Source organism: Cygnus atratus, chromosome 5 (assembly GCF_013377495.2).
Source record: "Cygnus atratus isolate AKBS03 ecotype Queensland, Australia chromosome 5, CAtr_DNAZoo_HiC_assembly, whole genome shotgun sequence".
Classification (NCBI taxonomy): Eukaryota; Metazoa; Chordata; class Aves; order Anseriformes; family Anatidae; genus Cygnus; species Cygnus atratus.
The window spans coordinates 53909358-53921556 of NC_066366.1; the positions used below are offsets into that span (position 1 = coordinate 53909358).

At 37.7% G+C, this 12199-nt stretch overlaps 1 long non-coding RNA gene across 41 annotated transcripts in view; it reads right to left on the minus strand.

Annotated features, from left to right (window-relative positions):
* Window positions 1-12199, minus strand: part of LOC118250285 (uncharacterized) — a 223119-nt gene that overhangs the window by 128855 nt on the left and 82065 nt on the right. For 25 of the 41 annotated variants that reach the window (XR_007708311.1, XR_007708284.1, XR_007708299.1 and 22 more), the window contains 2 exons: window positions 6579-6634; window positions 4337-4362 (listed from right to left, as the gene is read on the minus strand). The exons of 5 other annotated variants lie outside the window; for them this stretch is intronic. This is a non-coding gene — a long non-coding RNA (uncharacterized LOC118250285). Of the gene's footprint in view, window positions 1-4336; window positions 4363-6259; window positions 6482-6578; window positions 6635-12199 lie in introns of all 41 variants that reach the window. 11 more of the 41 variants (XR_007708306.1, XR_007708305.1, XR_007708279.1 and 8 more) reach the window with 2 other exon arrangements.

Sequence of the window (12199 nt, forward strand, 5' to 3'; positions counted from 1 at the left end):
TCAGTAAAAGGGTCCTGATACTGATATTTCTCATTAACATCACACTTTAGAGAAAAATGGAGCAAGTCAACTAAGAGACAGGAAACCTGATACCATTACATCATTTTGGTTCATTATGTGAAACACAACTGTTGTGTTACAGAGTAGATCAATCTCCCATATTTAACAAATGAGGTTTATCACACATAGATCTGAAACACACTTCGATGAAGATTAAGTATCCAAAAAGCTACTATGCTTTGCCAATACACACAGAATCATGTTGGACTGCCCAATGTATCATGAGTGTTATTAAAAGAAACTAAATACTTTAAGAACATTTTAATAGTGTTCTTTTTTGATTTTGGGTGGAAGGGGAGATTGTTCTTTTCCTTTTCAGGATTATTTTTCCTAAGTACATTTCTAAATCCTACTTCATTTTAACTACAGCCTTGTAAACCCTTTGTGTGTTTCTGTCTCTCTCAAGTCTATGTAAGCACTTTTATATCTCTCCTTCCAACAAGAATTTTTCTGTATTGTTCCTTTTTGTTCTTTCAGAAATCAAGCCTCTTTGCCCACAATTTGGTGAACTTCTCCTGCCCACACCCAAGTCCACTGCTGCAGGCAGCACAAAGACTTCAGAATTAATAACCTATGAAAAAATGAATGAGGCAATTCCCAACTCACAAAGCTTTAAAGTTCTTTGCTTACTCCAGCAGATATCTCCGTACTAGATTCATTCATGCCAAATCTTCAGCTTTTCTCTGTAATAATGATAATAACAAAAAATATTTAAATATAAATACCGAAATTCTGACATCACCATGGGACTGTTCAAGCTGGAGCCAGGACCTTGCCTTGGTCTGGACCTTGACACCCATCAGTCACTTTGAGAAAAAGGGCATACCTCATCTGCACAGCCCTCCAGTACAGCTACATAGTTGACATGTTTTCAAGCACTTCAATGCAAGAAGTAGTGGTTAAGCCCAAAGCTTCAAGAATTTCACTAAAGAATGTACCAGTATCTGGTTATGCAAAGGCCTTTGGTTAAAGAATACATAAACTCCAAATACCACTGGGGCTTGTGGGTTGAATTTTTGGGGGTTTTGAGTTTAGGAATTTAAGTTGCATCTTACTGTGAGAAAAGAGAAAGGAAAAACAACTGAGAAATGGTATTAGTCCACTAAAAACTCAGAGCCATATGCTGTTATGCCACAATAATAAATAAGAGGCTTGTGCAGGATAGAAAGACACACTGTGACCTCCTTTCCACTAATTATCACAAAGCCATTTTGCTGAATTTTTACACTTTCCTACCTTCACACTTAGTACACTCTGTACCAGTATAGTTCCCCTCATTATCTAGGCTCAAGGTTGATAACTGATCAGTCCAAGTTCTGATGTGTGTCCAGGTGTTTCCCATCAAAGTTAGTAGTCATGTGCCGGAAGATGAGAGGTTTTTCTTTAAAAAATTCCTTTTTAATTTTATCGCAAGTCAATGCATTGTCTATATATTCTGTGATGTTACTACACAGAATAGGGCAAGATAGGATCCTTTAAGCCTGAGATGCGTATAGCAACACTTTAGGCTGTAAATGATTCATAGGTGTTACAGGAAAGACATTTCCTGTAAGTAGCACTATAAAAAAGTAGTTCTATAAAAGGCATTAACAAAACAACAGAGTGGAAGCGGCTGACCTACTGGGTGGTGTAACATGGAGATGGCATGAAGCCAAGAGCACGAGACAGCTGTGTAGCACATTAGAAAGCAGGACATTGAGCACCAAGCTGGGTTTATACAATAAAACCCAGGCAGAGGTTCGGTTGTGAAGAACTTCAACTGCATAGGTGAGAAAGCTAAATGTAGTATTGTCAACTGAGTAAGCATTAGCTGATGGAGAGGAATTCCAAGGCCTGATCTAACACCCAGTAAAGTTAAGGAAGTGGCTATACTGACCAGGCTCCGCATTTAGAGGATGAAGATTGAGCTCTGCAGTGAAATCTGACACCAAGAGTCAAGTGCACTCTACTCCTATCAATAGAAGTGTTGTTGTTCAGCGGAAATGAAAACATGCTGGGGATGTTTCTCACACAAATGCTTGTTACAAAAAGCTTCATGGTCTATCGTGTACATGCACTGAAATATGCAGGCAAACACAGACATCCATTACACAAACATCTTTAAGGTAATGTGCATGCATGCCTAGCTCTGAAGGGTACAGCCTGTGTTTTCTCCACTGACCTAATTCTGATCCATCTATGTTTAATGTAGCCCAACACAGCAATTCATTTCTTTAGTTGCTAAATACATGGATAAATGTTGGCTTTTCCTAAATTACTGCAGAAGGTAAAATCACAATTTTTCAGGAGGAAAAGAGGTTTCTTTTACGTAAACTTATTTTCTTAGCAGGCAATTGAAAACACATTTTAAATATCTTTGTCTTCTTTAAAAAAAAAAAAAAAAGGAAAAAAAAAGAAAAAGAACAGCAGCTGTTTTTTGGATGAGCTGCATTGTTTATTATTTTCTTATAATGCCCAAGCCATGAAACTCATTTAACCCCTTGAGGATTGACACAGAAATGACATGATGTGCATCATGCATCAAATAAATGGTCACTCCTGCTGCTCTTTAGACATCTGGGGCTTAATTTGCTATTATTTGCATTCATAGAGTAAAGCTATACAATAGAAATGGGAACACATCTCCTATGTTGATTCAGAATTAATTTTCAAAGGGTGACATGCACCATAAATCCTATTGCGTGATTACTATAAACATGCAAACAAAAGAATGAGGAACAGCGTTGTCTGCTAATGGATGTTCGGTTATGAATTTCAATTGTTGCAACATGTGATTAATTTACATGTTCAAATTAAGTCTCCATTTATGCATGTTTAATTATGAGATATTTAAAAGCATGGATGGGTGTGTTTGATCATAAGCAGCATTTAGGAAAAAGCTTGGCACTTGTAATTTGTTTGTCCTGGTTTAAAATGTTCTCATTACATCATGGAATGAAAAAGTTAGAGAAAGGAATGTCTCTGTTCCCAGCTAACAATGCACACAAGTCAAGAACTCTCCTCTTTCTAATATTTCCCATAAAGATGTTCATCAGAGGTATCTTTTAGTTAAGCAAGTGACAGATGGAATCTAAGAAAACAATAGTGTCTTTGGAAAGTCCAGTAGTATACGTACTGTGGATACCAGCTTTTAATCCCACTTTAGAGCTCCTGCATTTCCGAAAGCTTCAGACACTCCTAACTTTTAGTGGGACTTCCATTTCATGACTCTGTGCCATAGATGAACAGCTCCAGGGACTATGCTACAATTTTCCTAGTAAAACGCAGGGGTCCAACTGCAAAGGAGGGCTTAGGGCTGTGCAAATAACTAGTTTTTCAGTTCGGCTGCCAAGCCAAACAGTTGAAAAAGAATGTTGGTTCAAACTGAACCAAATTCACAATTTTTCCAGGTTTCCACACCAAAACCACTACCATCCCCACCCAGCCCACTGTACTTCCTTTAACATGAAATGTACCATATGTTTCAAGAGGAAACATTTTTGGCAAATGTAAATATTTGGCAAATGCAAACATAAAAGGCAAGGAAATGCAGGGCAACATTTACAAAGTTGTTGCAAAAGGATTTTTCTCTGTGACTTAATACATTTCACTCCTTTTTTATACTGAAGAAGTTTATTCCACACAATGTTTACTATAACAGGGTTTGTTCCAGCTTCCCAAGTGAGTGCCGTTAACATCAGGCTGGAGAGTCATTCTTAGTCTACTGTTCATTGACTCTCAACTATTATTGAAGTAGTTTGCATGAAGTGGCTTATTGGACTTGGTTCCATTTTGGAGTGATCTAAAGAATAATTGCTAGGACATTCATATGTGGAGTTAAGGACTCAAACTCCTGCCTTGATCAGACAGAGCATTGACTTGAACTCTGATCCAACTTTGTTTAGGTACTGGAGGATTTTGAGGTAGGTTTCCACCTCTTGCATTGGAACTAGTTCCCTTCAAATGCAGTGCTTAGGGGTTCACCACCAAGACTGAGAACGTCTTTAAAGCCTAGAAATTATCACACTGAGCTAGCAGAGAGGGTACGAGCCCCACAGACAATTCCTTGGAGGTGAAAAGTGTGAAGAGGAACAACTGAGATCACATTGTGGTAGACCTCATTGCTGTTAATTGCTCATGTACTGTTCTGAGAGATCTAAATCTTTGGAGCAGAGAAATTTTCTATTATATAAGGATCAAGTTGTGCCAAATGAATTTCATAATGCCAGAAATGACTTTTTTTTGGACACTACAGATTTTTCTCTCACTGTCTAGGCACTACAAGATTTGCACTCACCTGTGAGACAGAAAATCACCAATATCCTGATATCGAGCAATGCAAAAAAAAAAAAAAAAGTCTGGTAAATGTAATGCCAAACTTTTCTAGATAAAAATTCTTAGATGCTAGCATATATATACTCATGCAGATATACAAATTATTAGATACTATCACATATATACTCATGGTAATGTACACACTTGAAAATGCTTATATATGTGAAGCTTCAAGGCATCTCTGCTTGGTATACCAGCTGTCTGATTAACAGAAAAGCCCTGGAGAAAATCTTAGTATACAGCAGCCTTCAGGCCATTCCTCTTCATTTCCACAATATATGCCTTTTACTGCATGTTGCTGCTAGTAGCACAAGGTTGCTGCAAGACAAACGAAAATGTGATTTCTAGTGTCTGAATTCATGATGGTTTGTGAAGGAATGGCCCTTTTGTTTAGCAACAATTATACATCTACAGAGGTGTCATAATGACAGTGAGAGCAGTAGGAAAATATATTGTTAATATATTTGGAAGGAGCAATGATTTCTAATGTGACGTAAAAGCATTGCCTAACATTGTCAGGTAATACTAATCACTCATACTTGCTGAGTAACTGGATGAATCGGAGCAGTCCCTGCCCCAAAAGACATACATTCTAATTTAATGAATGTAGGTATATACCTGAGCTGGTTGAAGTTTTAATTCCAAATCATGCTTTATATATTGTGAGTGTCAGAAGAGAAAAAGGAAAAGCCTGGAGAAGAGAAGGCTGCAGGAAGACCTTACAGCAGTCTTCCAGTATGCAAAGTGGGCCTACAGGAAAGCTGGGGAGAAACTCTTTGTCAGGGACCATAGTGATAGGACAAGGGGTAAGGGTTTTAAACTAAAAGCAGGTAGATTTAGATTAGATGTTAGGAGGAAATACATCACTCAAAGGGTGGTGAGACACTGGAACAGGTTGCCCAGAGAAGTCATGGATGCCGCATCCCTGAAAGTGTTTAGGGCCAGGCTGGATGGGGCTTTGAGCAACCTGATCTAGTGGGTGGTATCCCTGCCCATGGCAGGGGTGTTGGAGTTCGATGATCTTTAAAGTCCCTTCCAACCTAAGCCATTCTGTGATTCTATGAAAACTGATCATATGCAAAATACTTGCCCAACTTTTCCTATTTTTCTTCTTCATGAATGAGGAACACAAAATTCTAAAATATTTGGTTAATTGGGATTGGGGTCATGATTCCAAAATATCTGCCAATTTTAGGAAAAGAAGAACCAGCCTAAAGCCATCACAAACAGCCCAAACATATATTTTGACAACACCATCTCTGAATGTAACAAATAACTAGGAGGTGACAGCCTACTTTCAGCATCACAGGTTGGAAGTACAACTGATAGGAATTTTATGAATTAAAAAAATTTTCTTCACAAAATACCTTTTAAAAAATGGGGAACTGGATTAACTAAGAAATAACCTTTCTACATGCTTTCTTTTTGGTTTGGCTTGAAGCATGCTTTCCTTCCCCCTTTTGCTTTTTTAAACAATGCTATCAAGCAGCAGAAAATAAAGAAAAAATGAAAATAGCGTTATTTTTTAAAATACTGAAGACATTTTAATTTCTCTTATCTTTTTTTTATTTTTATTTTTTGGTCTGGGAGTCTTGGGTTAACTGATAATGTCCTGCAGTTATCATTGTAGTGTTGAAGCCTTTATAATATCTATTGCTCTAGGGCAAGTAGATATTTGCAGAAGCTTATTAGGTTTATTATTAAACAGCAACTAAATGAAAACAAACAAACAAAAAAAAAACAACCCTATGGCTTTGAAAGAAGACCTGGCATACAGACATACAGATAACATTTATGACTGAGTAAATTCCACTAATATTTCTCATATTTCTCTAAGTCATTGTTTTTCTTTTCTTCTTTCATGTTTTTGTGACTTTCAACGTACCTTCCACTTCACTTTAAGTATTCAAGACTTAGTTAGCTTCTTGACTGATGATGAATTTCAATTTCCAAATTGCTCATGTGCAACTGGTATTCTCACCACTGCTTTGCCTACCACAGGAACTCAGCTATGGCTAGGGGCATAGTTTACAGCAGGCAAATAAGAACAGGAATGCACAGAATTTCAGCCATTGGCCATGTGTCACAAACAGCTTCACTCATTGAGCTACACCAAATAAAGATAGACAAGCTATTAGTGTAATCAGCAACAGCAATTAGGCTAGTTACAATACCACGCAATAATATTCCTTGATGAGGGCTACCTTGTTCAGCACCATCTGAAGACACTGTGCTTCTCACTGAACTATGGCACACTGACCTAAAAAAAAAAAAAAAAAAAAAAAGAAAAGAAAAAAGAAAAAAACAGAACATGAAAATGGCTTAAAATGCAGCTGGATCACTCAAAGGCAGAGTAATACATTCAGTGAGCATTGCAAGAGCTCTAGCTTGCACAGAATTACTTTGGTGGGTATTGGTAGGAGCTTTTACATATTAGCTAAGGAAAAGGGTTGTTTATATAATTTCAGCACAACTCTTCATTCATTCCGTTTGGATTTTTAACAGTTGCATTGCTCTTGTTCAATTAGGAGTTCATCAGAAAATTGCAATATTATGGACATTTTCAAACATTTCACATATTTTTGTGTCAGAACTGTGGTGGGTCACATGACATGCAGCTGTGTTAACATATTTAGGGTTTGGATACTTATAAGCTCTTGCTTTCTGGAGTATTATTTTTCTACTTGTTTACATTTGAGAATTACTGGATTTTTATTTATTTTTTAACCACAAGGTTAGAATTTATGGGAAAAAATTAAGCAATAAATAGGTACAGTGTCTTAACTTCATTTTTCATGTCCTGCCTGCCAGCAGAAGGATTAGGGAGACAAAGCTGGTTTTCTTCTGTGAAACTGCAACTAGTCCAGTCACAAGCTCACAAACACTCCCTTCCATGTCAGCTATACTTTGACCACACAAGTGTGGTTTAGAGATTATGGAAGCTACAGAAACACATGGCAAAGAGCTTTCAGCAGCCTCACTTATGTATCAGCAGGAAGAGCTTCCAAGGGACCTCTCCATCCCTGCAGTGCTGAAAAATTTCCAGGGAAATCTTCCTGGATACTGATGATCTTCTTTAATGCTGGGAAAACTGTATTATTCTCAGACAGTTATTTCAATATGAGAAAGTACCTGCTCACAGAAAAATCAGTCATAAACACAAAGCTTTACCTTCAAAACACAAAACTTTACCTGCATAAATTCTGGTAACAAATACAACTCTGTACAAGCACATCACAGACACACTTCATCACTTAATCATAGAGACAGATGAACAGACCTCACAATTCTTTCTAAAGGTGCATGAGAGCAATCATAAATAAACTAAAAGTTGCAGTATCTTATCTGAGGCTCCTTCATTCCTTTTTAACTTTACAGCTTTTTTAAAATGCCAACAGCCTCAGTAGTGGAATATCAAGCATGATTGATACTGTATGGAAGCTGGTAACATGACTTTTAAAGATAAATTTGCAATTAGATATACAAAGACAATGGTTACACTGTCTTTGAGGAAAATACCTGAAATTATATATGATAACACTTCATAATCAGGAAATTTTCAATGGAATTTGTTCATAAAGATTATTGAAAGTGATCTAATAAAAACAAGATGAGTCAGTCAGCTGGCTGCAGATGGGTCAACAGACAGTTCCTCAAAATCAGTGCTGCAGAGTTTGTAGAACTCAAAGTACTAGCTCTTTAGGTTCAAAACAGTGATAGAAAATTCTATGGTTAGAGGACTAAGATGGGTAAGTAGGTCACTTCCAGTCTCCTAACAGAGTCTTCAGCACAGACTCAAGGAATATATTCTGCCTGTCCTGTTGCTGCTACAGATTTACAGGTATAGCTTATACCTGCCCATCCAGACTTAAGATACACTTCAGCACACAAAAATCACAGTCAAATGCCATCCTCAATCCAATTGCAGAGAATAAAAAAATTATTGCTGAAAACATTCAGGTCACTACCTAAAGCCTTGTCTGAGCTTAAGGGGAGGTACACGTCATTGTTCTTAAAACCATTTTCTCTGACAATGAGAAGCATACTTCTATTATAGAATAAACTACTTGCATCAGTTAATCTATTCCTGAACACTTAGAAGTACATTAGAGGAGGTCAACTCAATACTAGAGTATAATTCTGACCACCTATCTACTTGCATATATTTCAGCTACCTCATTTCTGCTTAAATACCACAACAAGGTAACTGTTGTATACTCACTAACTTGCTTTAGGAAAGGAAAAAAAATTACAAACAGTACAAAAATTTTACAAATTGTCAAAGACCAAGCCTACAGGAGAGGCTCTGAGATTGTATGCTCGAGTAACTTTGTGATGTGTTTCTCTTGTCTTTGATGTATTGATCTGGCATAAAGTTTCCACTGTCAGAGTGTGCCACAGATCTCCAAAGGCTGATAAAAACTCGAACATTCTGTTCTTTATGGAGGAAATTCCTACGGTTCCAAGTTAGTCTTCATTCTAAACAAGAGTCAAAACATGGCATCTCAAATTTTCCTGGAAGAAGGAAATTTCAACACACTCAATTTAAAAAAAAAAAAATCATTTCATTGTTTAGTTGGTTGTATTTTTTCCCAAAATGAAATTGGGTAACAAGATGCTCCAGTGGAATCCTGAGATTGCCCCAAGACCTAGAAGTGCTTGACAAGTACCCGTTGGGACTTTGCCATACCCAGTAAGAGCAGATTTTCAACATCCTCTGAAGTAGAACTGTTTCTGCTACAAACCCATCTGGTTTCACACACAGGAAGTTTTATGCACTACAGATTCTCAATATTGCTTGGGTTTTGCTCATACATATAAAATAGAACATGCATTTGGGCTCTACTTTTTGCCATATACCATCTTGTTTATAATTTTGTTTCCCATCTCCGAGACAGTACTCTCTGCCTGCACAAAACCTTGTAAAGATCTGGTTGTTGACCAGATATAACCAACAGAAATGTTTGTGTTTTTTTTTTTTTCCTCAGCCAATGTAAAGATCAGTCTAGTCTTCCCTTCAGCCTCAGTAATAACTGATAACTTGGTTAAAAAAAAAAAAAAAGTAATTTCACATGAATATAGGGTGAACTGGTTCCCTGACAAATACAAAATCTCCATCAGGTTCAAAATTTTGCCATCACATATCATCTTGGCATAAGCTCCTGTACTTTTTTCCTATGTAGTCTCTCTCCTCCTACTCCTGGTGAAACTTCTATTTACATTTAAATGTGTTGTGGGGTTCTTTTTGTTGTTGTTGTTGTTTTTAAAGAGAAGCCTATACAATCAAAGCTATAATACTTCAAGACCATATAATAGTGGCTTGTAGCTGCGCCTCTCATCCCAATCCAAGGGGATGACCGACAAGACAAAAAGATAAACCCCTTCAACACATATTTTCTGATCGTGTATCCTAAAAGTGTAGCCTTTATTACTACTACAACAACCATACATCACTGATCAGGTTCTGATGGTCCTGTACTGGCAGAATTCCTATTACACACTCAGTTGTGTGGTTACATTGACTTTGTTTCTGCTTTGTACTTCTGCTTCTGCTTATTGCCTAATAAAGGTCCAGATGCCTGTTCTGAATCTGGGCAGACACGAAAACAACACCTTCCCCTAATACCAAGACCCTAATTAATGACAGGAAAAGAGCCAGGAGCTGTCACAGGAACTGGAGTCATAAGCAGGAGCAAGGAACCCAGGCAAACATAGAGGAAACAAGGAGCAGAGAAGCATGGACAGGAAGAACATGATGAAATTAGAGGAAGGCCAAATGAATTGTAGCATTATCCAGAACGACTAGTTTCTGTTCAGAAAGAATAAATACTTGTCACAGTAAAGACTGACGGAAGACACCTGAAATATTTGCTTTCCTGGTAGTCCTACCCAGCATTCACCATAGAATAGGGAGAGTAAAACAATGTGACTTCAAACAGACAACATGACCACAGATAGGAAGCAAAGAAGGAAGCAGCTGTAAACAGAAGGCATGTGTCCAAAAGGAAGCTTTTTTATCCAGAAATGGGTCTTTCTCAGAAAGTGTTTGAAACCTTGCAGCACACTGAAATGATTTAACCCATCCCAGGAATGTCTAATGGTCTACACAAACCAGTGGACTTCCTGGGGCTATGGCAGGTCATATAATCTCAGTCCTATTCACTTTGAATGAGGCAAATTACAGAAAGCACCCTGTCTGATGCAGGTGCCAGAAATTTACCCTCTGAATGCCAAGTGCCAAAACAAATGTCTGGGTGAGTGTCCAAACTCATTCTTTTCTGTCCTATATTAAATCAATTTGCAACATTCTTTTCTATACTACCCACTAGCCAACTTGAAGTCAATTCAGTGTCAATATAGGTGAAAAGCCTTGGAAAAACCACTTATCTAGAGATTGCAAGATGAGCCATGGCTTACAAAGTCTCTGTACATTTTGGTTTACTTTCAGGAATACAGCCTACTGGAGTCAGTCACCAGAAACAAATTAGTCTAGGTTTTGCAAGCCGTTATCTTTACTGAAGATTAAAGTGTTTACAATGTAGTCAAGTCTGCCAGTCAATATTCTCCTCTGTGATATACCTTCATGGAATTGCATAATTCTCACCTAGATTCACCATCTCCAGGAAAGCAAGGATTGCTGTTTCACCTGAAAGGCTTACACCTATTAATGTATCATCTACAATGGGAGAATAAAGGCAAGCCAGAAACCATAAAATACTGTTTCATATCAACAGGCAGTCTACACTGTTTCAGAGACCAAGTACTGAGAACTTCCATTGCATTAAATGAATCAAATACTCACAAGTCACAACAGATGCACAGGAAATCAGCCAACACACTGGTAAACACACAATTGGCAATGCATACTGCCTCAACCTATCAGCTATACTGCAGCTTTCCGCCTTCCTACCTATAGTCTATGCCTCTAGGAGGCACTATCGAACTACAGTCTAGGGCACCTAAGACATTTAGAAAAGCAGCCACAGCCATAAATCCTCTTTTCACATGTTGTTGTTCATCTGCTCTCTATGAGGAGATGATTTATTTCTGTGGTAGAGAGCTACTCAAAGGAAAGCCTCAAAACATCCGAACAAGGATAAGTGTGACATATGTGTTATGTCAGCCACTACCCATTAGAAGGCCTATTTCCTAGAACTGACATAGATGTAAGTATTTTCTGTAAAACAGTCAAAGTGCTGAAACCTTCTCTGATATTATGAAGGTCATTGTGAACTAGGAAATGCAACTTCCACAGATCTTTTTGTTTAGTCTAATTTTTCAGAACATTCTTCCTAAAACACGTCAAGTCATGTCAGGACACATCACGTCATGTACACGATACACATCTCATGTCATATACATCCTCTATCTCACTACACTGGGCCAAGATTTTCTGTACTGTCTTGATTCTTCATGACATCCAGCCAATATAGCCATTAAAAAAGGATTCCCATGGACAGTAATTCTCTTTCCACAATGAATCAGCAGTGCTTATTCTCTGCAAACCAGAATCCTGTGGTGTAATTGGAAGGATTCTGCAGAAGAGCAGTATGAGACCTCTTCCCTTCAAATAGTATGGGTAGCAAAGCTCCATTTTTGTTCAGTTGAACTGATTTGGTGCAGAACTGGAGTTACATAGTGGTGAGTCAAGCTCACTATGCTTGCCCATGGAGCATTTCATTGTGTTCTTTTTGTTTGTGGTTCATGCACATAATCTAAAAGGTCATTCTACACAGAAAGCAGTTGTTTTGCTTTTTCTAATGGAAAAACAATTCCCCATCTCTCAATCCATAACAATAAAAATAAGAACAACAAAACCCCACCC